Genomic DNA, 24,876 nt, shown 5'->3' with positions numbered 1-24,876 from the left:
TTCAAATAACAGCAGACAGGGCCTTAGTCAATAAGAAATGGTCTATGATAATGGCTACAGCCTGTTCCTAGGTCTGACTGGCAGAGAGGCACACACTTTGAAGAAAGAACGTAGAGCAGCTTGGAACTTATGAAATCAAAGATCTCTATGCCTAAGCCAAGTAGTTGGCCATGCGGGGCGAAGATGACGTTTTAAGTTTCGAGTATATCCAATCAGGGATGAGTAATCCCCTCTGACCTCTCCACGGGGCTCACGGTTCTTTTGTAAGTTCGTGCATGACACACAGGGGGCACTGAGCTATTTCAGCCATTCTTCCTTCCCTGGCTGCATTTCCTTCACTGTGATCCTCCCTCCCCATCCTTGCTCCTTCCCCACTGCCCCCTCCTTCCCCTCTATCGGTGTTTACATCGACCTGGCTATCCACTTGGTTCCTGTATTGCTTGTCGTTTTGTTCCTCCTACCTGTTCTCTTTCATCCTGTTTGGCATGAAAACACAAGGGTGACACTAGTGATACCCGAGCTGCTTCCTTCCCATGTGTGCCAAGGAGTGGTTGCTTGTCTTCGTGGAGCATCGAAACTCCCAGCAATGGATGTCCTTGCTGAGGCTGGGTGGCGTCCATGGGAAGCGCCACTGATTGGAGTGGGTGGTATCAGGGTGCAGGCTTGGCACATGACATGCATCAAGCTGCCGCCTCTCCAAGTGGTAAATGTTCATTGAATGTCGCTTTGTATTACCTGCAGCCTGCCCTCCCCTGAATATCCCTTGAGAGGAGGGTCAGTCCAGGCTCGCCCACTACCAGGCCTGTACTACGATGGACGGGAACACATTCACTGCCACGAAGCCATCGTCTTTTGTGGAGAATATTGAGGACAGGTTTGGCGACGTGGAATCCATCAGGAAGATGCACCATCTATGTGTCCCAAGATTGTTCACCCTCTTTCAGTACCAGATCTTGCAGAAGCCTGCTCTCCCTCTGTGCCCTGCCCTAAACATCCTCCAAAAGAGAAGAAGAAAGAACATGAGTCCCAGAACACAGAACAAGCGGTCCTACCCCCTCCCCCCCTCCCCCCCCCCCCCCCCCTCCACACACACACAGTGGCCCTCGGAGGTGCCATCTCCCACCGCACAACCTGTGTCTGATATCTTAGTTATGGATGTTACCCCACCCTGTCAGTGACGATCACTGACGAGGTGATATGACATCTCCTCAGCTTCTGTATTCTAACTAGGGTACTCACCACACGATAATCCAGTGGAATTACAAGTGATAGCATCGTCACCTACCGGAAGCACAGCACCTTGTTTCCTCTTATTCTGCATTCTGTCTTGCTCTACAAGAAACGAACTTCCATGACGACCACTCTTCAATATTTCGTGGCTATAGCGTGTTCTGTCGGAACCGTGCCGACTCTGGGATAGCTTCTGGAGGGGTCTGCACTTTGGTTTGCACCAAATTAGTGATTGGATCCCCCTTCATTCCAATCTGAAAGCAATAGTGGTTCAAGTGGAAACGGCCCCAGCAATCATTCTTTGCAATATCTACCTCCCTTCAGGTAGATCACTTCCTTATGTTGAACTGTTCACCTTAATACAGCAACCCCTCCTCCTCGAGGACTTCAGTGCACACCATACCTTGTGGTGGAGAGCCACTTTGATGGGTAGAGATCTTCTAATTGACAAACTTATTGCAGACTTTTATTTGCGTTTCCTCACTGACGGTTCCCCTATCCAATGCCGCTCATGGCACCTTTACTAATATCGATCTCACGATCTCCTCCTCTGCTCTCGCTACTTCCATGCATTAGTCACCTCATGACGATCTTAGTGACAGTGATAACTTTCCGTTGATATTGTCATTTCCGCGATCATGCAAACCGTTTCTGCAACTATTCTTGATGCTGCTGGCACTGCTGTCCCCTATACACCAGTCCCCTCGTCGTAGGCTAGTACTGTGGCGGAGCAAGGACGTAGCAGTCGCTATCCAGGACTGCCGACGGGCGCAGTAGCGATTTAAACGACACCCTTACGGACCATCCTTATCGCCTTTAAGAGTCTGCATGACATGGCTCGCTACCTCATTAAGCAGAGTAAAAAGAAATGCTACGTGCGCTATGTTTCCTCCCTGGGCATGTATGCATTTTCAGCATAGGTTTGGTCCAAGCTATGTAGCGTTTTGGGCCGCCAAGGACAATCATCTGTCCAGGGTCTTATACTCCAGGCTGCTTTGTGTGTTGATCCAACGGTCCTTGCAAAACACCTCGCAACACCCTTTGTGACAGCATGGCATCCCTTGGTATTCTGTTACCATACTCCAGCACAAACGACGAGTTGAACAGACCCCATTCTATTTCAGTCCTCACCATGTTGAAACGTATAATCAACCCTCACTAAATCGTAATTCTTGCAGGCTCTAACCTCCTCACATGATACAGCCACAGACCCAGATTCCATCCACAGCCAGGTGATCAAACACTTCGACGTTACCCAGAGGCTACATCTCCACATGCTCTTCAACCACATTAGGCTCACAGGCGCCTTTCCCTCGCAGTGGCGAGAGAGCATAGTTATCACCATCCTTAAGCCTGGGAAGAACCCATAGTCTCTCGATGGCTGTCGCCCGATTAGCCTGACCAACGTACTTTGTAAGTTGCTCAAGATGGTGGTTATCTTCCGATTATGTGGGGTACTGGAATCTTGATGCAATCACATTTCAGTTACCCTCCATGAATGGAGGTTATGCGGCCTCCTCCTGATTTTCATCCGCATGTTTTTATCCCACTGGCTCTTTTGGGTTCGAGTTGTCACTTCACTCAGCACCCCTCATATTCACAGAACAGTATCCCACAGGATACTGTGTTATGTCACACTCTTCCTTATAGCCATGAGTGAGCTTGTAACCTCGGCTGGGCCTTTGGTTACCCTGGCGTTGTATGTCACGATTTTTGGATCTGGTGTAGCTCTCACTCGGTAGCATCTGCAGAAGGCTCCAAGGCGCCATCCAATGGGCCTCTACATGGACCTTCTCCCGTGGCTTCCAGTTTTTTCCCTCCAAAACGCGGATTATGCATTTTTGTCGTCAACCCACAGGACACCCTGACCAGAACTTTATTTCAGTGATCAGTGCCTAGATGTTGTAGCACAGTCCCGTTTCTTGAGTATTATTTTTGATAAAAAACTGACGTGACTGCCTCATATTCTCCACCTGAAGACTACCTGTATGTGGAAGCTTAACGCTATCTGCCTCCTGGCCCATACATCTTGGGGGAAAACGTGCTACTTACCTCCATCCTTACCATGCTCTGGATTTGTCCAGACTAAGTTATGGTATACATGTTTATGGTTTGGCGGCTCCTTCCACTCTGAAACTACTTGAAACTGTTCATCATTGTGGGATGTGTCTGGCTCTTGGCCTTTCACACCAGTCCCATCGACAGTCTCCCATTTAACAAGCGAGTGCATGTAGAAAGGCTCAAATAGACACAATAAATGAAATTATTTTATTTCCGTTGATAGTGGTGGTCTTATGTGACTCTTTCCCTACTGAGTTAATAGTCTTACACTGGACATGACTAGGTGAAAGCTACGTTTGGCTGCGTTGTACGTAAATCAAAAGGACCCTAGAAGTAAATAATCCTGGAAGAAGGTCACCAGTTGAAAGCCTGCTAACTTAGGAATATATGTATGTATGTATGTGTATATGAAGTATATGGCGCACGTTTCTATAACACAACTCCAAATATACTTGTTAAAAAGTTCCAGACGTAGCCTTATCTACCAAAAACAATCATTCTACCTTCTTACTAAGCTGAAAAAGGCTACTGACAGTTTCCACGAATTTTATGAAATATGAAAGTCACTGACGTGAGCCAGAATACATCTTCCTGTAACTGACAAAAGTTACCAAACCCAGTACCATCTACTCACTGTCTATGGTGCAACAGTAGTAACAATTCTTTATACAATTGCAAATATGATTAGTACACCAACACCCAGTGAGACCACAAACTGAATACTCCTATCTAGCATTATCCAAAAACGCCACTCCCCTTATGTCAGATTCAACTTGACACAAGAAGCTTCAGTGCGAAATGAATATGCCTTACTTAACATCTATTCAATCGGCTTTTGACTAGCTCACTGTCCACTTCAGTTGCGATCATGCAAAGTAGTGCATTGCACTTTCTCATGAAAAGATAACAAATGCAAACACACACACACACACACACACACACACACACACACACACACACACACACACACACACACACACACACACACACACACACACACTCACATACTTTAAAGCTTTGTTTCTGTGCGGGTCCACAGCTCCTAAATACTTTACAAATGAAAGTTTGTAGGGAGTGTAGTCATGTTTCTTATTTAACTACTGAGATTAACTGATTTTGGAACTGAATCATCTGACAACACCTGAAATTGAAATATATCAACTTGGAAGAAAATAATAATGTCGGGATACACCGGTCTGTAGATGTAAGGCATCACACAGATAACATGATATATAGTGCGATAGCTCTACTTACATACGTCACATATTACATTATATTAACACTTGTTCCATAGATCATGAATAAGACATTTCATAATGATGTGGAATGTGAGAGTTTTCTTTACTCTTTTTTTTTTGTTACTACTTCATATCTTAAAAGTTCATACGTTGAATAGAATGAGTTGTCATTTGCAAATTCTTTTAAATTGTTTTTGAATGCTGGTTGGCTACCTGTCAGAATTTTAATGCTATTTGGCAAATGACGAAAGATTTTTGTGACAAAATAATTCGCCCCTTACACTACCAAAGTCAGATTTAACCCAGGATAGTGAAGATTATCTTTTCTTCTAGTGTTGTAGGTGTGCACTTTGCTATTATTTTTTAATTGGGATGCGTTACTAACAACAAATTTCATAAGTGAATATATTTATTGAAAAGTTACTCTGAATATCCTGAGTTCCTTAAATGAATGTGTGCAAGGTGATCTAGGGTGGGATCCATCTATTACTACGGCTACACGCTTTTGCGCAATGAAGACTTTTTTCTTTTAACGATGAATTATGCCAAAATACGATGCCATATGAAAAAAATGAGATCGACAGGAAGTGCAAAATCGCTAAGCAGGGATGGCTAGAGGACATATGTAAGGATGTAGAGGCTTATCGCAATAGGGGTGAGATAGATACTGCCTACAGGAAAATTAAAGACACTTTTGTAGAAAGGAGAACCACTTGTATGAATATCAAGAGTTCAGATGGAAACCCAGTTCTAAGCAAAGAAGGGAAAGCAGAAAGGTGGAAGGAGTATATAGAGCGTTTATACAAGGGCGATGTACTTGAGGACAATATTATGGAAATGGAAGAGGCTGTAGATGAAGATGAAATGGGAGATATGATACTGCGTGAAGAATTTGACAGAGCACTGAAAGACCTGGAAATGAAACAGGATGTAGATGAGGATGAAATGGGAGATTTGATACTGCGTGAAGAGTTTGACAGAGCACTAAAAGACCTGAGTCGAAACAAGGCCCCGGGAGTAGACAACATTCCGTTAGAACTACTGACAGCCTTGGGAGACCCAGTCTTGACAAAACTGTACCATCTGGTGAACAAGATGTATGAGACAGGCGAAATACCCTCAGACTTCAAGAAGAATATAATAATTCCAATCCCGAAGAAAGCAGGTGTTGACAGATGTGAAAATTACCGAACAATCAGTTTAATAAGCCACAGTTGAAAAATACTAACGCGAATTCTTTACAGACGAATGGAAAAACTAGTAGAAGCCAACCTCGGGGAAGATCAGTTTGGATTTCGTAGAAATATTGGAACACGTGAGGCAATACTGACCCTACGACTTATCTTAGAAGCTAGATTAAGGAAAGGCAAACCTACGTTTCAGCATTTGTATACTTAGAGAAAGCTTTGACAATGCTGATTGGGATATTCTCTTTGAAATTATGAAGTTGGAAGGGGTAAAATACAGGGGGCGAAAGGCTATTTACAAATTGAACAGAAACCAGATGGCAGTAATAAGAGTCGAGGGACATGAAAGAGAAGCAGTGGTTGGGAAGGGAGTGACACAGGGTTGTAGCCTATCCCCGATGTTATTCAATCTGTATATTGAGCAAGCAATAAAGGAAACAAAAGAAAAATTCGGAGCAGGAATTAAAATCCATGGAGAAGAAATTTAAACTTAGAGGTTCACCGATGAAATTCTAGTTCTGTCAGAGACAGCAAAGGACCTGGAACTGCAGCTGAACGGAATAGACAGTGTCTTGAAAGGAGGATATGAGATGAACATCAACAAAAGCAAAACGAGGATAATGGAATGTAGTCGAATTGAATGGGGGGGATACTAAGGGTATTAGATTAGGAAATGAAACACTTAAAGTAGTAAAGGAGTTTTGCTTTTTGGGGAGCAAAATAACTGATGATGGTCGAAGTAGAGAGGATATAAAATGTAGACCGGCAATGGCAAGGAAAGCGTTTCTGAAGAAGAGAAATTTGTTAACATCAAGTATAGATTTAAGAGTCAGGAAGTCGTTTCTGAAAGTATTTGTATGGAGTGTAGCCATGTATGGAAGTGAAACATGGACGATAAATAGTTTGCATGAGAAGAGAATAGAAGCTTTAGAAATGTGGTGCTACAGAAGAATGGTGAAGATTAGATGGATAGATCACATAACTAATGAGGAGGTATTGAATAGGATTGGGGAGAAGAGAAGTTTGTGGCACAACTTGACTAGAAGAAGGGATCGGTTGGTACGACATGTTCTGAGGCATCATGGGCTCACCAATTTAGTATTGGAGGGCAGCGTCGAGGGTAAAAATCGTAGAGGGAGACCAAGGGCTGAATACACTGAACAGATTCAGAAGGATGTAGGCTGCAGTAAGTACTGGGAGATGAAGAAGCTTGCACACGATAGAGTAGCATGGAGAGCTGCATCAAACCAGTCTCAGGACTGAAGACTTCAAGAACAACAACAATGAAATCAATGAATGAAAATAGGCTTAGTAGGTTAGTTTACTGATAGGTTTATCATCAAAATTTGCAATAGCCGTAATAGCCTAAGTAAATGAACCTAACTGTTTCCACAGATCATCAGTGTGTTTCTTCCAATTCAATTTCTCATCAGTGCACACATCCAGAAATTTTGAATATTTTACCCTAGCAACAGACTTCTGGTAAAAGTCTGTATTTATCCATGGTGTTATGGCATTAACTGTACATAACTGTACACACCGTGTTTTCGCAAAATTTGGTGAGAGTCTATTTACAAAGAACCACTTAATAATTTTCTGAAAGAAATTATTTACAGTTTCCTCCGCTAATTTTTGTTTGTTGAGTGTGATTACTATATCTGTATTATTAGCAAAAAGAACTAGCTTTGCATCTTCATGAATATAGACTGGCAAATAATTAATATACATTAATAACAGTAAGGGACCGACGAGTGAACCCTGTGACACTCCATTCTTGATACCTCTCTACTTAGAGGACTCCACGGAGTTTCTTAGACTATCTGTACTGTTACTTTCAACCTTATGATTTCTTCCAGTTAAATGTGAATAAAGCGATTTGTGCACTGTACCAATCATACCACAATAGTTAAGCTTATATCTAAGAATTTCATGATTCACACAGTCAAAAGCCTTTGAGAGATCACAAAACATCCCAATGGGTGATTTTAGGTTATTCAGAACATTTAATATCTGATCAGTGAAAGCACATAGAGCATTTTCTGTTGAAGAGCCATCCTGAAAACCAGAATGAGATTATGCGAGTACTTCCTCTTCACAAATATGTGAAGCTACTATTGAATACTTTAATTTTTCAAAAAAATTGGATAAAGCTGTCGGAAGTGAGATTGGGCGGTAGTTGTTAGCATCAGACCTATCCACTATTTTACGTAACGGTTTAACAATAGCATATTTCAGTCTATTTGGAAAAATTCCCTGTTTCGGTGAGCTAGTACATATGTGGCAGAAAATCTCACCTGTCTGTTTTTACTTCCTGCATATGTCTGATTTATCTTACATAAATATAGCTACACAACATATAATCCATAAATACATGTGGATAGAATCCAAATGATAATGGCACACCATCACGTGTCACATAATAGTAGGCGTAACTGCGAGTACTGCGGCGCCACAACTACAAACAGCAGTTATAATGTTGTTAAATATATGTTAAGAGTCTATATCGCAGACTTATCAATAGCAACATGAAAGAGGTACATTACGAGACGTTAGTTAATCTGGTACACCAGCGATCAAAGTAACTCTTCCATGTTGCTGTCAATAGTAATGTGATGCTGGCTGTGAGCGTACCTTTGACAACATTATAACAGTTGTTTGCACTTGTCATGCTGCAGTTCTCATAGTTACAGCTACTGTTACGTGCATGTGATGATGTAGCATTATGACTGATGTCCTCATGTATTTACAGATTATGTGGTGTAGCCATATTATGTCTAAGATGAATCACATATTTACACAGGGTAAAACATTATGCACCTGAGCTGATGTCTCGCATCTGATATCTGTAATATTTTATATTTACTTAGTGATGTATGCAGATAATATTATTTTCTTTCACGATTTTGTATTTCAATTTCAGCTGCTTGGAAATGGTTCAGAATCGAAATTAGCCAATCATGCAAATTACACAGCACAGCCATGGTAATGTGATCACCTGTCAAAAGAGATTCCTCAGTTGAGAATCCATGGCGCGAACACCGCGATCGAGGTGTTCCCACAGACTTTCGACTGGGTTTAAATCCGGGGAGTCTGGTGCCCAGGGGAGTACGGCAAACTCATCCTGGTGCTCTCCGAATCACGCAAGTATACAGCGAGCTGTGTGACACGTTGCGTTGTCCTGTTGGTAGATGCCATCGTGTCGAGGAAAAACACTGCATGAAGGGTTGGACATGATCCTCAGGGATAGATGCATACTTGTATTGTGTTGATCTACTGAGCATTTCCACAACGACGAGATCAGCCGATGAATGCCACAAAACCGTTCCCCAGACCATAATGCTCACTTGTCTGGCCTGGAGCCTTCCGACGATTATTTGCTTTTAGACATTTCACTCTGTACACACGAACGATCGTCTGTCTTCTGAAAAGGACACCTGACGCCACTCATTATACATCTAGTTGCAGCACTGGATTGCAAAATCCAGCCTTCGTCTCTTATGAACAGCAGTCAGCATGGGTGCGTGAATCAGGCGCCTCCCGTGGAGGCTCATACACAACAACGTTCGCTGAATGGTAATTCAGGAGATACTGTTGGTAGCTCCTTAGTTCATGAGGGAGGTGAGTTTCTCAGCAGTTCCATTCTATTCACCCGTGTCATCTATGGGCCTTGGTTCACCAAAGTTGCCTCGGCGCCGGTTTTGGATAGCGCCATTTTTTCATGCACTGTATGGTTTAATCAAGGCGGCATGTGAACAATTTACAGACCTATCAGTTTCGGAAATTTTTCCATCCTTGGCCCTAAAACCAATGATTATGCTATTTTTAACGACAGGTAAATCGCTCAGTTTCAACAATGCGACAACGACCGCACTGTTTTTCCACGTCCCTCCTACATGCTGTATATATCACACGCTGCTAGTGCTCCCACCTGCCGTGTGTGTGAGTGATTATTGCATGTTGACGTGTAACAAGAGCGATTGTCACATTAGTAAACTGTTTACGCTTAAAAGCGTCTTTGCGGATAAAAATAATATTATTACGTATAAAATAAACTATGTAATCAGTAGTACCGGACACCCCAAAAAACATTAGTTTTTTATATTTGCTGCATTGCGCTGGCACCCAATGCCAGGTACTCCATATCAGCGACCTCAACAGTCATTAGACATCGGGAGAGAGCAGAAAGGGGCGCTCCACGTAACTCACGAACTTCGAACGTGGTCAGGTGATTGGGTGTCACTTGTGTCATACGTCTGCAGGTGAGATTTCCACACTTCTAAACACCCCTAGGTCAACTGCTTCCGATGTGATAGTGAAGTGGAAACGTGAAGGGACACGTACAGCACAAAATTTTACAGGCGACCTCATTTGTTGACTGACAGAGACAGCCGACCGTTGAAGAGGGTCGTAATGTGTAATAGGCAGAGATCTATCCAGACCATCACACAGGAATTCGAAACTCCATCAGGACCCACTGCAACTACTACGATAGTTAGTTGGGAGATAACTTAGATTTAATAAGCCACACATCACGCCGGTAAATGCCAAACGATGCCTCGCTTGGTGTAAGGAGCGTAAATAATGGACGATTGAACAGTGGAAAAACGTTGTGTGGAGTAGCGAATCACGGTACACAATGTGCCAATCCTATGGCACGGTGTGGGTATGGCGAATGGCCGATGAACGACATCTGCCAGCGTGTGTAGTGCCAACAGTAAAATTCGGAGGCAGTGGTGATATGTTGTGCTTTTGTTTTTCATGGAGGGAGCTTGCACGCCTTGTTGTTTTGTGTGTCACTATCACAGCACAGGCCTACATTGATGTATTAAGCACCTTCTTGCTTCCCACTGTTGAAGAGCAATTCAGGGATGGCGACTGCAACTTTAAACACGATCCAGCACCTGTTCATAATGCACAGCCCGTGGCGGAGTAGTTACACGACAGTAACATCCCAGTAATGGACTGGCCTGCTTACATTCCTGATCTGAATCCCATAGAACACCTCTGGGGTGTTTTGTTCACTTAGTGTATGAACTACGAGAGAGTTCAAAAATGGTTCAAAAGGCTCTGATCGCTATGGGACTTAACATCTGAGGTCATCAGTCCCCTAGAACTTATAACTACTTAAACCTAACGACATCACACACATCCATGCCCGAGGCAGGATTCGAACCTGCGACTGTAAGCGATCGCGTTGTTCCAGACTGAGGTGCCTAGAACCGCTCAGCCACATCGGTCGGCCTACGAGCGAGTAAACCACTGAAAATTATCTATGTAAATTGCTAAGTCGGTATGTAATAAGATATTTTTACTGTAGCTTGTAATAAGCACTGGCTGTTGAAATATGTATCGTGTATGAAAATGTAAAGTTTAACAATTACTGAATTAGGTTAGTATAAAGTGACTTTTCTGGTGATAACTTAGAGAAGTGTTAGTGTGAGACGTAAAAGTAAGTGTAAAGTGAACGATATGTTGTGCTAAATTTGGTCACATATGTCACAGTATGTTATGTCTACATTATTGTGTTTGATTAGAATAAGCATGTAGATGTTGATCTTTAACAAACGCATACATCTTCATGAAACAATCACGTCCCCTGCGGAGGTTGGATGTAGTATAATTTCACGTTAAGCAAACATCTGGTGCTCCTATACTGAGGTATGACTGTAAGTTCTAGCTGTAGGCGAGTATTATGGTGCCTATGAAATGGTATGATACAGAACTCTGATCGTCCCGTTTTTTAAGAAATGCAAAAATACAGTTCTTTATGAACGGCTACGTAATAATTTACCCAAGTGCTCATCTCATGCAATGCGTAAAAAAGCCGGTCGCTGTAGAGAAATCGGCTAAATATACATGTCTGACCCTGCGTCAGACTCACCAAATAGGATGCCCTTTGATCCCGCAGCACGGCAGCTCTTTTGACGGTGTCTTGTCCACTGTCAGATGGCGGTTGCTACCTTGTCAATACGAAAATTAATTAACAAATTTTAAACAAACTTTTCTACTATCTCTCCGACGTATAATCTTGTCATAAAACGCACGCTGCAAAATTCTAAAACTTTTTCAGTGTGGGATGCGGGACTGGATTCTGTAGGTTAAAAACTGTAGTCACAGTTGTGTACTTACAACAATGACGACTGCGTAACTATGCGTTTAAATGTCGCGTCGTCGCTTTCATTAGTAATCATTTTCATAATGGTGTCAACGTCGGCTCTTATACTAATTAAGCTAAAATTTGAAAACAGGTCCCCATCTGAATACAGAAACATTAGCTGTCGGTCCCCACTCGCAACACGGTCCGCAGAATTGGCAAATTGGCAAAAATCACAGTTTATTTGCTGTCCAAAATAACACGAAAAACAGCACGGTGTACTGCTAAGAGATATCACTGTGTGTTTCTGATCTCTTGACGAGATTGTTTGTTGTTTTATTGGCTTTGGATCCCTACGTCTTCTGCACTGTGTATTAACATATATTTTCTCTTGTAATTTCCTAGTTTTTGTTTCATTTCTTTTCTTTTCTCTTCTTCTCTTTTCTTCTAAACCTTTATCTTTTGCGTTAATCTCTTCTGCGTTGTATTTAAGAGTTAGTTCTCTTCTCGTAAATTTGGTGAGCTATTGCAGCAAGAGCGAAATCAGCGTGTTCTAGAAAAGTTTAGATTCTTCTTCTATCCTCAAGTTATTAATGACTGTGCAGTGTTAAGCTCCTTCATTGTAAAAATGATAAATATTTCTCTTATTAATTCCGCACCCGTGCCCGTCCGTAGATGTACATTCGAGTCCCAATGAATAGAACCAGGAGTACCAACAGGCTTTGATGCCATTAGGGGCAAAACCAATGGTTTACAAATTTTTAGGACATTGGTATATGATCAGCGTTTTCTCCCAGTTGTTTCGGAAGTGGACTTTTAATGCTGTACTGTCTTTATTGTCTCATATGATCAGTTTAGGCGGAACATTGCCACCATCCTCAGGCCCCACCACTGCTAAAAGAGTATTAAATTTCCTTAGCGCATTTATTGAGAAGTCCTGGTAACTGGTACACGTGCACTAGCTCTCCTCAGTAGTCTCTACTCGATACCGTGTTGTCTGCAACGGCATCACAATGTTGTTATGAGGGGCGGACTGCGAGTATAGAAGGTGGCGGGGTGGCGGGGGTATCGTACTGACAGTATGGGAGCAGTTACAGCCGAATGGTTCGGTCGGGAAAGCTCACTGACTTCGATCTTGAATTAGTCAGTGGAAGTCACATAAGTAACAACTCCATCAGGAACATTTCAGTCCTTCTAAAGGTACTCGAGCTCACTGCTGTGCTCTGATTGTGGAAACACGAAGGAGCAACCATATGCATACCTTACGTAGAGACGGGCCGACATCGCCGAGCAATGCGAAAGATGGTCGTAAAAAGTTTCCTGAAATCGGCGGAAGGAATCACTCGTGACCTCAAAAGTGTTACCGGCAGTCCATGTAGCACAATGACTACTCGTAGGGTAGTTAAAAAGGATGGGATACAACGGTTGAGCACCTCCTCAAGAGACATTCATTTCTGTAAATCGTAAGCGACGCTTGAGCTGCTACAAAGAGTGACCAGTGCTTGACTGCAAGAAGGGATTTCGTGAGATGTATCAGACTAAACTCTGCCGCAGTCCGATGGAAGGATTTTGCTTTGACAAGTGCTTAGGAAACGTTACCTGCCATCGTATTTAGTGCCAACAGAGAAGTACGATAAACTTGGTGTTATACACTGAAGAGCTGAAGAAACTGGTACACCTGGCAAATATCGTGAAGGGCCCTCGAGAGCACGCAGAAGTGCCGCAACACGACGTGGCATGGACTCGACTAATGTCTGAAGTTGTGCTGGAGGGAACTGACACCATGAATGCTGCCGAGCTGTCCATAAATCCGTAAAAGTACGAGGGGTGGAGATCTCTTCTAAACAGCACGTTGCAAGGCATATCAGATATGCTCGAGCGGAAGTGTTTAAACTCAGAAGAGTGTTCCTGGAGACGCTCTATACCAATTATGGACGTGTGGGGTGTCGCATTGTCGTGCTGGGATTGCCCAAGTCCGTCGGAACGCACAATGGACACAAACTGATGTAGATTGTTATACTGGATGCTTACGTGTATGTCACCTGTCAGAGTCGTATCCAGACGTATTAGAGGTCTCATATCACTCCAACTGCACACGTCCTACACCATTACAGAGCCTCCACCAGCGTGAACAGTCCCCTGCTAACATGCAGGGTCCATGGATTCATGAGGTTTTCTTCACACCCCTACACGTCCATCCGCTCGATACAATTTGAAACGAGATTCGTCCGACCAGGCGACATGTTTTCAATAATCAACAATCCAATGTCGGTGTTGTCAGGCCCAGGCGAGGCGTAAAGCTTAGTGCAGTCATCAAGAGTACACGAGTGGGCCTTCGGCTCCGAAATCCCATATCGATAAGTTTTCGTTGAATGATTCGCTAGCTGACACTTGTTAATGACTGAGCATTGAAACCTGCAGCAATTTGCGTAAGGGTTGCACTTCTGTCACGTTGAACGATTCTCTTCAGTCGTCGTTGGTCCCGTTCTTACAGCATCTTTTTCCGGCCGCAGCGATGTCCGAGATTTGATGTTTTACGGGATTCCTGATATTCACGGTACATTCGGGAAAATCCCCACTTCATCGCTACTTCGGAGATGCTGTGTCCCATAGCTCGTGTGTCGACTATGACACGACGTTCAAACTCACTTAAATCTTGATAACCTGTCATTGTAGCAGCAGTAACCGATCTAACAACTGAGCCAGACACTTGTCGTCTTATTAATGCGTTGCCCACAGCAGCGCCGTATTCTGCCTGTTTACATATCTCTGTATTTGGATAAACATGCCTACACAAATTTCTTTATCGTTTCAGTATAATGTGCTGGTGCTTTTCGTGGTTAAGTAAAAATTAAACACAGAAGGATATGAACACTTTTATAACATTTTGTACCACGCACAATGGAGGAGTAGTTCGTAGATGATGATTGTGTCAGCATGACAATGCATCCTTCCACAAAGCAGCATCTATGAGACAATAGTTTGTTGGCAATAACATTACTGATATGGGCTGGCCCACCTGGACCGGTGACCAGAACCCAATATACGCCTTTGGGGTTGGTTAGAGTGTTGGCCTCACTCCAGATCCAATCACTACCTTCCTAGTTTCGGTTCTTGACGAAACATTGGCTGCCATTCTTCCACATATACTCAGACACCTCACTGAAAGTGTCCTCAGCAGAGTTGAAGCCATCATAAAGACGAAGAGTTGACGCACCCCATGTTAATGTCCACTAATAGGTTTCCGGATACTTTTGATCAGACAGTGTATAAGCTTTCCTCGAGTATCTATTGTCTTGCAACTGGCTTGTTACACCTGTTATGAACAGTTCAGTAAGGAGTACGAAATTAGAAATTTTTATTAAAACTTATCAGCATTGACACAAACAAAATCAAATTATGCATACATACTGTGGTTCGGTGCCCGAATGAACAAAACTGACGGGAGACGCGTTTACCAGCCCAAACGGTCGCAGTTCTTAGACCACTTAGTGATCAGTACTAGCGCAGGGCTGCCGCCACTTTCGATGTTTCTTACGTGCTTCCGGTACTTTGTAGCCGCCATGAACCGTGCAGCTCATGTTAGTTGTCACTCTGAGCGGTAACACGATTTGTATTTTCAGTCGTGATTTCTTAGTAATTCTTCCACTAGCATCTCGATAGTTATCCGTGATCAAGTTTTCCATGCTTCCGCGATAAGTAAATTTGTGCCATTCCTGCCTCGGCTTCAGTCAACGTAAATGTCTTGGATGTTGGTTATTTCCATCATAACTTTCATTTTGCATTGACTCTCTCAAAAAAGGAATTGGAGGAATTATTCATTTCCCTCTTGTAAGTAATCTGTTTTCAATTAATTTGTCTTGACTTGCTACAAGACATTTCCTGCACGAGATTTGTGCTAATTTTATGTGTGGCGCAACCACTGTTCAGACTGTAAGAAGCTATTTCGCATTTATAGTGCTTATGGAACAGTATATTCAAGTTTTTAAGGGATATGTCTGGCTCCTGGTCTTAGTATTCCTCTGTCGTCGTTGGAAGTCCCATGCAAGAATAGCCGTCCATAGCTGCGGAAGAGTTGCCGGTACAGGATTTGGCGCACCAACTGGCCTTTCGATTATGTCCCATAAATTTTCGATGGGATTCCTGTCAGGCGACCAGGGTGACCAAACAATTCGCTCCAATCATCCAGAATATCCTTCAAACCAGTCACGAACTGTCGTGGCCCAGTGACATTGTACATTGTCATTTATAAAAACGCCATCATAGTTTGGGAACGTGACGTCCATGAATGGCTGGAAATGGTCAGCATGTAGCTGAACATTCAGAGGACCCAGTTCATTCCACGTAAACATATACACCATTATGGATCCACCACCAGCTAGCACAGTGCTTTGTTGAGAACCTGGGACCATGACTTCGCCTGCTTCGCACTTGAACCCTACCATCAGCTCTTAATAACTGAAATCTGGACTCATCTGACAAGGCTACGGTTTTCCAGTCGTGTAGGGTCCAATCGATGTGGACACGAGCCCAGGAGAGGTGTTGCAGGCGATAATATAATATTATCAAAGGCACTCGCGTCGGTTGTCTGCTGCCACACCCCTTTAACGCCACATTTTACCACACTGTCCCAACGGATACGTTCTTTGTATGTCTCACATCGATATCTGCGCTTATTTTACGCAGTGTTGCTCATCTGTTAATACTGACAACTCTACGCAAACGTCGCTGCTTTCGCTCGTGAAGTGAAGGCCGACGGCCGTTGCCTCGTCCGTGGTGAGAGGTAATGTCTGAAATGTGGTATTCTTGGCACACTCTTGACACTATGGATCTCGGAATATTGAATTCTCCAACGATTTCCGAAACGGAGTGTTCCATGCGTCTAGCTCCAACTGCCAGTCTGCGATCATTCAGTTCATTCCAGCCGTGCGACCATAATCACATCGGAGACCTTTTCACATAAATCACCTGGGTACTGTTCTTTTATACCTTGTATACACGATACTACCGCCATATATATACGTGAATATCTTTTATCACAAGACTTACTTCACCTCACTGTGTAACACTATGAGTCTGCCACCTATAGTTTCTGACCAGACATTCATACTAAAGCGAACCTGTGTATCTCACAGGCCTGCAATCAAACTTAGTATAGTTTGAACAGTTGTTGCTATTAGGTTTCTATAGTGCACATAGGATACAAGAATAAAATTTGTACTCTTGAGTACTGTTATTATAATATGAAATTTAAATCTGGCTCAACTATTAGCAAGGGGTGCAGAGCTAGCCTATCTGCAGACTCGTACCTGGGCCAAACATTTTAGCCACAGCACATCAGAAACCCTGTCAACTATATAACACATGAAATTATAAACACTGTTATTTCTATAAGAAATATCTTTAAACTACTTTAAATCTTCTCTTAGCAATCTTACTTTGAAGAAATGTTAACTATCCTTTTATGGAAATTACCTATAGTACTTCAAAACTTAAGATCACTGGATAATTATGAAATTTACTGCTTGGCAATGTTTATTAACTGTAATGGAAATTTACTGAAACGATTTTTCACCTCAACAGAATAGGAGACTTGGAAACATCGTAGCGGTTGGGATAGCATCCTTTGTATGTAAACAACTAAGGATAAAATACGGGTGTTTAACACAAATTTTACAGGACAGAAACTTATTATTAAGAGAGAAATTACATAACTGGTTCGTGCAATTATACAGTACTCAGCTGACAGTTTGAGACGAAAGTTGTGACTGTGTCGATCTGCCACGGCAATTCAAAAAAAGGTGGCAAAATTATGCGTGGCCCCTGCTATGTAACAAGTTCTAAAAATTCTCTTCTTAGCTTCGGAGTTTTGCGGTACACAGCTAACCGAAGTATGTCATGAATAATGAGCCAAATTACTCCCACATTGGAAGCAATGTTACATAATCTTGCAGTTCCTCTTGCCTCATTCGATTCACAAGATGTGACCACTTTGCCTGCTAGCCACCGACTAACTCTTGCCACAAAGCAGCTTTGCACTTCGACCTCCAGATCCAACTTTTCTAGTTCCCCCAAGCCAGTTCCATTGCAGAGGAGCTTCCCTCCATGTTCTACATGATCGCAAACTTACAAACCCAATGCACGAATCAGAAATACAAGTAAGGTTTTAAATTTTCCATTCTTTTATGGAATATTACTTCTGAAATTACGAAGGCGAGTCAAATGAAAACCTTAAATTTGTAATAACAAACCGAAATTTCCCGCCGTCATCCTGTAAGTCGGTAATCGTACTACAAACAGCTTGCAGATTGGCCGGTAGATGGCAGCATAGTGCCGATGCACACATACCGTAGCAGTATCAGTATAAAGATGGTCTCCCCACTTGCGACTTGCATCTTGGAAAAACAGCGTTCTGTTATTCGGTTTTTGCGTAGTGCGTAGTGAAACCTATTGAAATTCATCGATGAATGAAGGTTCAGTAAGGTGATGCATATTTGTCACAGCAGCAAGTCTACGAATGGAGTAGGAAGTTCGCAATGGTGTGACTTCAGTGGAAGATGCTCCTCGTCCAGGGCAGGCACAACGAGTTGTGACGCCACAGAACACTGCAGCAGTTGAAGCCATAGTGAAGGAAAACCGCCCAGTGACAGTGAATGACATTGCAGTATGTTTACAGATTAGTCATGAGTCAGCACACCACATTGTGCATGATGTGCTCCAGTTTCACATAGTGTCTGAGAGATGGGTGCCACGGCAGCTGACTCCTGAATTGAGAGAACGACATGTTGATGCTTGTGAAGAACTTCTTTGGCGCTTTGAAAGAGAAGGTGATGGCTTTCTAGCAAGAATCGCTACTGGGGACGAAACCTGGGTTCACTTCCACCATCCGGAAACGAAGAGAGCGCCATCCCTCATCACCAACACCAAAGAAGTTTCGATGATTGCTATATGTTTGGACCACTCAAAGACGCAATGAGAGGAAAGAAGTTCCGTTCTGATGAAGAGGTACGCCACGCGGTACATGCGTGGTTGCGCGGACTACCAAAAGAATTTTTTTCTAAAGGAAATTATGTACTTTGTAAGCGCTGGAGGACTTGCATTGATCATGGGGGAGATTATGTTGAAAAGTGATACAGCTTTGTATCACTCCTATACAATAAATAATACTTAAAAAAATATTTAAGCGTTTAGTTTGACTCACACTCGTACATCCATAGACGAACTGCAATTTCATAAATAGTCATAAATAATAAATAAAACATTTACATATATGTTAAATCAAAGACCACGGCTATACAGAAGTCACATTAAGTGAAAACACAAAAGTTAGATAAGACAATTACAGGTATATCAAGAATAGTGCTATAGTGAGAATCATACGTGGACGAAGAAGTAGACGTGTCATACAGTAACTGAGATGAAAAGATCTGCAGGTGGCCAATAACGGCAATGGGTGGCAGCTGACCCCGCTTTAAGAGTTAGGCTGCATCGAAACTGACGCTGAACATCGTTTTACTATAAGTCTTGAGTTTTGATCTGATGACGGCTATGGCCGACACAACGTAACAAATAAGAAGAAAATGTACACACCTCAAAAAAATTTCGCATCTTGCCTTTATTTCGAAATTCATGGCGCAGAAAACAAAAAATTATCTCTGAGGCATGTGTATAACTTCACTTGCAATGTGTCCAGATTACCAAATTTAAAAAATGCATTTGTATAGCAACAAAATCATCTGTTTCCCGTCAGTGGTTCTTCACACTACTCGTGAAACATGTCAGTACGTGGTGGAAAGTCCCTTTGCACTGATACAGTCCGTTGCGGCATACCATCGATGAGATCATCAAATTTCCAAATTGCAGCATTCTTCAATGGCCATACTACGTATGTCGCGCAAAATACTGGTCATTATCAATGTTCAAAAGCAGCTCGCTTCAATCGATCCCAACACGGTCCATTGGGTTCATGTCTGGGCAGTAGGTAGGCCAATCCCTTCTGGTGACCCTAACGTGCTGTAGGAACGTGATTATGAGAACAGCTCGGTGAGCATCCGACGTGTCATCCATCAAGATGAAATTGCCACCAAAAACATGGTGATGCGGTTCCTTTATTGGCTGCTGAATCTCATCCCTCTACCGTAAAGCAGTGGGGCTGCTCTCAACAACCACGAGAGGCATCGTAATGTCATCCCCGAATATTGTTCCACCATCACCTTGTTGCACATGTGGGACACAATGTTGGCGGAGTTCGATATTAGCGATTGTCTCCAAACACGTTGTCAGCGACAGTCACGATGCAAACAGATGCGAGTTTCGCCTATGAACATCACCTGACGCCGGTCCTGGGGCATCCAGTATGCATACTGCATGGTTTTTTGCCCATATGTGACGGTGTCCGTGGTATTGTGTTGTATGACACTGTGCTCGCCACAGTCACCAGGAATGGAGATCTGCATCATGGAATATGTCTCCTAATCGTTTGATGCGACACACGATGGGAGATCTGCATCATGGAATATGTCTCCTAATCGTTTGATGCGACACACGATGTCCTGTATCCTTTTCGAACGCCGGATAGAGTTCTGGAGCACTCAGCCCACGGTTTCTTTGCACTCAAAAGTTGTAGATATCGATCATACTCGCAGCTGTCGACGTGGACGGCCTGTGCGGTGCACGTCCTGAACATTACCTGTCAATAGGAACTGATTCCATACGCGATCCATATCACTTTGACCCCAGCGCACACGTCAAGCAGCTTCCCTGGTTGACAAGTCTTCTACGCGTAACTTGTTGATGTTAGCCGACATCATTGGTCGTGATTGTCCTTGCTGGCGTGGTTGACGTTCACTCTACTGTTCAACAGACGCCTCCAACACGTCCCTATCGCTACTTTACTTTCTTCTGAAATGCTGCAATCCATTCGAGTACGACGTTCTATCCACAGCGAGCGTTCATGATAACTGTGTGTATCAGGGGTGACCTTACGATAGCTACAAAAAGCAGTCACAACAGCAAAACACCTGTACATATCAGGATCATGTTAAACATTTGTTGATGTGTGTATTACGTGGTCTCGACGGCCTTATTCGCAAAATATCCTCAGTTGACGCAGTCATTCAGGAAATTTATTTCATTTAATAATACACTGTACATACGTGGAGTTTGTTGTTTAGTGCATTTCTACTTGCGCTTAAGAGTCTGTTATCACGCATGTTGGTAAAGGGTATTCGCTGACAGCAGGTATTAGCGATACAGTTAATGCTTAAGCCGACTCGGCTGTGACTCGCCAAACGCAATGAGGGAATTCTCGCCGACAGGAACATTACGGGGCTGTGGGTGAATGTTGGGGGAAGTGGTAGGAGGAGGCCAGGTGTTTCATATACCCGTATTTGCTAGTATGTGGAGTCTATTCGAAATGACGTAGCCCCTGGGGAGACCACATGGCGTTTACTTTCAAAAGTTACTACCTGTTCCCGAGTATGAGGGTAACGAGCGTAAACTGGCTCCAGAAATCTGCGGTAGAGGTATCGCGTAGGCATCCTTAGCGGCGACTAGTCAAACTTGTAGGGAGGGGGAGTAATCTCGCTGAATACTCCAGCACGAGACTCGCTGGTCCCACGGAAACTGGCTGAGAACTTGGGTAGCCTGGATTGTTATGACCAACTAGCTCACTATGTGTCCACTCATTGTGCTGATGTTTCGGTGCCCTCGTGTAAGTTTGGATCCCCCGAGGAACTGTTCGCTTGTGTCTACTGCCGGCTTGTAGCTAAAAGTGCTCCTCTTCAAAAGTTTCGACCCTTCAAGTGTGCTAGTTTCACAAAAATCTGCAGGTAGGACTTCCGACTGATTGACCGCCGATTGATATTAGACTCTCTTAAAGTACGGGTTGTTTAATTTCTAGGTACAGATGAGGACAAACCAAGGCCTTTTGAAAAAAACGACGAAAGTAGATACAGCGTGTATGAAAAATAGTTGGAAATAACTGGGTACAGGGTTCCTTATATAAAACTCAAGGGGAAAGCGTTAAGTAAGGAGAATAACATTAGATCAGCTGAACACATGTGATTCTGAAGTTTTCTCTGGCAGGGAGAATGATATACAATTCGCCTGCAACTTGAGTGGACATTTACCTGGTCTCTTTTAACTTGGTTAAACGCCACAGGTAACCTATAGGCAACAAGCTTGCTTGAAAAATTTAGAGCCACCTCAACCGCATAAGAGTCTGTCATGCATGAAGCAAAACCATCCCTTCATAAACGTGGTACACTCCTGGAAATTGAAATAAGAACACTGTGAATTCATTGTCCCAGGAAGGGGAAACTTTATTGACACATTCCTGGGGTCAGATACATCACATGATCACACTGACAGAACCACAGGCACATAGACACAGGCAACAGAGCATGCACAATGTCGGCACTAGTACAGTGTATATCCACCATTCGCAGCAATGCAGGCTGCTATTCTCCCATGGAGACGATCGTAGAGATGCTGGATGTAGTCCTGTGGAACGGCTTGCCATGCCATTTCCACCTGGCACCTCAGTTGGACTAGAGTTCGTGCTGGACGTGCAGACCGCGTGAGACGACGTTTCATCCAGTCCCAAACATGCTCAATGGGGGACAGATCCGGAGATCTTGCTGGCCAGGGTAGTTGACTTACATCTTCTAGAGCACGTTGGGTGGCACGGGATACATGCTGACGTGCATTGTCCTGTTGCAACAGCAAGTTCCCTTGCCGGTCTAGGAATGGTAGAACGATGGGTTCGATGACGGTTTGGATGTACCGTGCACTATTCAGTGTCCCCTCGACGATCACCAGAGGTGTACGGCCAGTGTAGGAGATCGCCCCCCACACCATGATGCCGGGTGTTGGCCCTGTGTGCCTCGGTCGTATGCAGTCCTGATTGTGGCGCTCACCTGCACGGCGCCAAACACGCATACGACCATCATTGGCACCAAGGCAGAAGCGACTCTCATCGGTGAAGACGACACGTCTCCATTCGTCCCTCCATTCACGCCTGTCGCGACACCACTGGAGGCGGGCTGCACGATGTTGGGGCGTGAGCGGAAGACGGCCTAATGGTGTGCGGGACCGTAGCTCAGCTTCATGGAGACGGTTGCGAATGGTCCTCGCCGATACCCCAGGAGCAACAGTGTCCCTAATTTGCTGGGAAGTGGTGGTGCGGTCCCCTACGGCACTGCGTAGGATCCTACGGTCTTGGCGTGCATCCGTGCGTCGGTGCAGTCCGGTCCCAGGTCGAAGGGCACGTGCACCTTCCGCCGACCACTGGCGACAACATCGATGTACTGTGGAGACCTCACGCCCCACGTGTTGAGCAATTCGGCGGTACGTCCACCGGGCCTCCCGCATGCCCACTATACGCCCTCGCTCAAAGTCCGTCAACTGCGCATACGGTTCACGTCCACGCTGTCGCGGCATGCTACCAGTGTTAAAGACTGCGATGGAGCTCCGTAGGCCACGGTAAACTGGCTGACACTGACGGCGGCGGTGCCCAAATGCTGCGCAGCTAGCGCCATTCGACGGCCAACACCGCGGTTCCTGGTGTGTCCGCTGTGCCGTGCGTGTGATCATTGCTTGTACAGCCCTCTCGCAGTGTCCGGAGCATGTATGGTGGGTCTGACACACCGGTGTCAATGTGTTCTTTTTTCCATTTCCAGGAGTGTATTATTTAAAGACCTGAATTAGTATGTGGAACATTGATGCGGATAGTTGGTCATAATATTGGTGAAAGGCGCATAGGAAGACTTTTATTCCTTGCACTTAGAGGTCTGGTGGAATTGCGATGTAAAGTCTCTAAATCATCAATCGTGCTATGAGTAATGTCTCTAAATGACCACTTGCTATAATTTAATGCAATATTTTAATTGCAGTTGGGTCCACAGATTAATAAAGCATAAAAAACACATTTTAATCCCAACAATAACAGTCAATGCAGCGAACTGGAATTTATACTAATTTGTTAATATTTTCCTATGTTAGTTTTGTATCTTATTTTTCCGTTTTACATGTGTACATACTTCTCCGTAGATGATTGCTCAGCGCGGACCTGGCTTTGACTGCCGATGTTGCCAGGGACTTTTTCCTTCGTGGACGGACTAGTGCTGGGTGCACTGCGCCCTGTGAGGTCAACTGAGGAGCTACTCGAGCGTTAGTAACGGTTCCAAGGTCAAGAAACCCGACACTGAACATGAGCGTACACGGCCCTTCATACAACATACAATGACGACATTGGCGGTCACTGATTGGGCCAGAACGCATTGTTTTTTGCATATTTCTGTAGCTTTACCCTACGCCAAATAGCAAAATAACGGAGGTGAATATAAGCATAACTAACGGCTGCAGAAGTCTGTCTACATTTATTGAGTAGTGAGTTAATGTCACGACTTCCGTTTCAGTCGTCCAACCGTCAAACTAAGATTACAAGGGAACATTCCCAGGTGCAAATCAATGATCTTGATGAAACTTGATAGGTATACAGAGGCATCAAATTAGTGCAATAGGTAGTTTATTTTGAAGTTGTGACATCATGTCAACAACAGTGAGAAAACTACAGCCAATATATTTTCTCTGTGATTCATTAAGTTGCAACCCTAATTTATCTTACGACGTGCTTAATCTATCAGTCTTCAAGGAGCTTACCGATTCAACAGAGAGCAGTGAATTGCTATTTTGAATGCTAGCAACAACACCTACTTACTATTCTGTTTAATTTTTATCACTGTATTCTAGTTTGCAACGTTTTGTTCTTCGCACTATGTATCAGTGTCGGGAACTAGTTGCAGCATATGATTTTAAACATGTTAATAATGATATTGAAAGTTATTATATTTTATTGATTTTCTAGTATTAATATTGTAGATTCTTTTTTCCAGAAGTGCAGAAATTCTTATGTGTTCGCCACAAGGGCTGCTTGCTTCATATTTCTACGAGAGCGGGCTGAAAAGTAATGCCTCCGAAATTTTTATGTGAAAACTCTTAACGCTTTTTAAACAAAAGAAACGTTATTAACATTCTATATATTTATTCTTCACGTCTACATGTT

Source organism: Schistocerca gregaria, chromosome 1 (assembly GCF_023897955.1).
Source record: "Schistocerca gregaria isolate iqSchGreg1 chromosome 1, iqSchGreg1.2, whole genome shotgun sequence".
NCBI lineage: Eukaryota > Metazoa > Arthropoda > Insecta > Orthoptera > Acrididae > Schistocerca > Schistocerca gregaria.
This window is presented reverse-complemented; position numbering follows the sequence as displayed.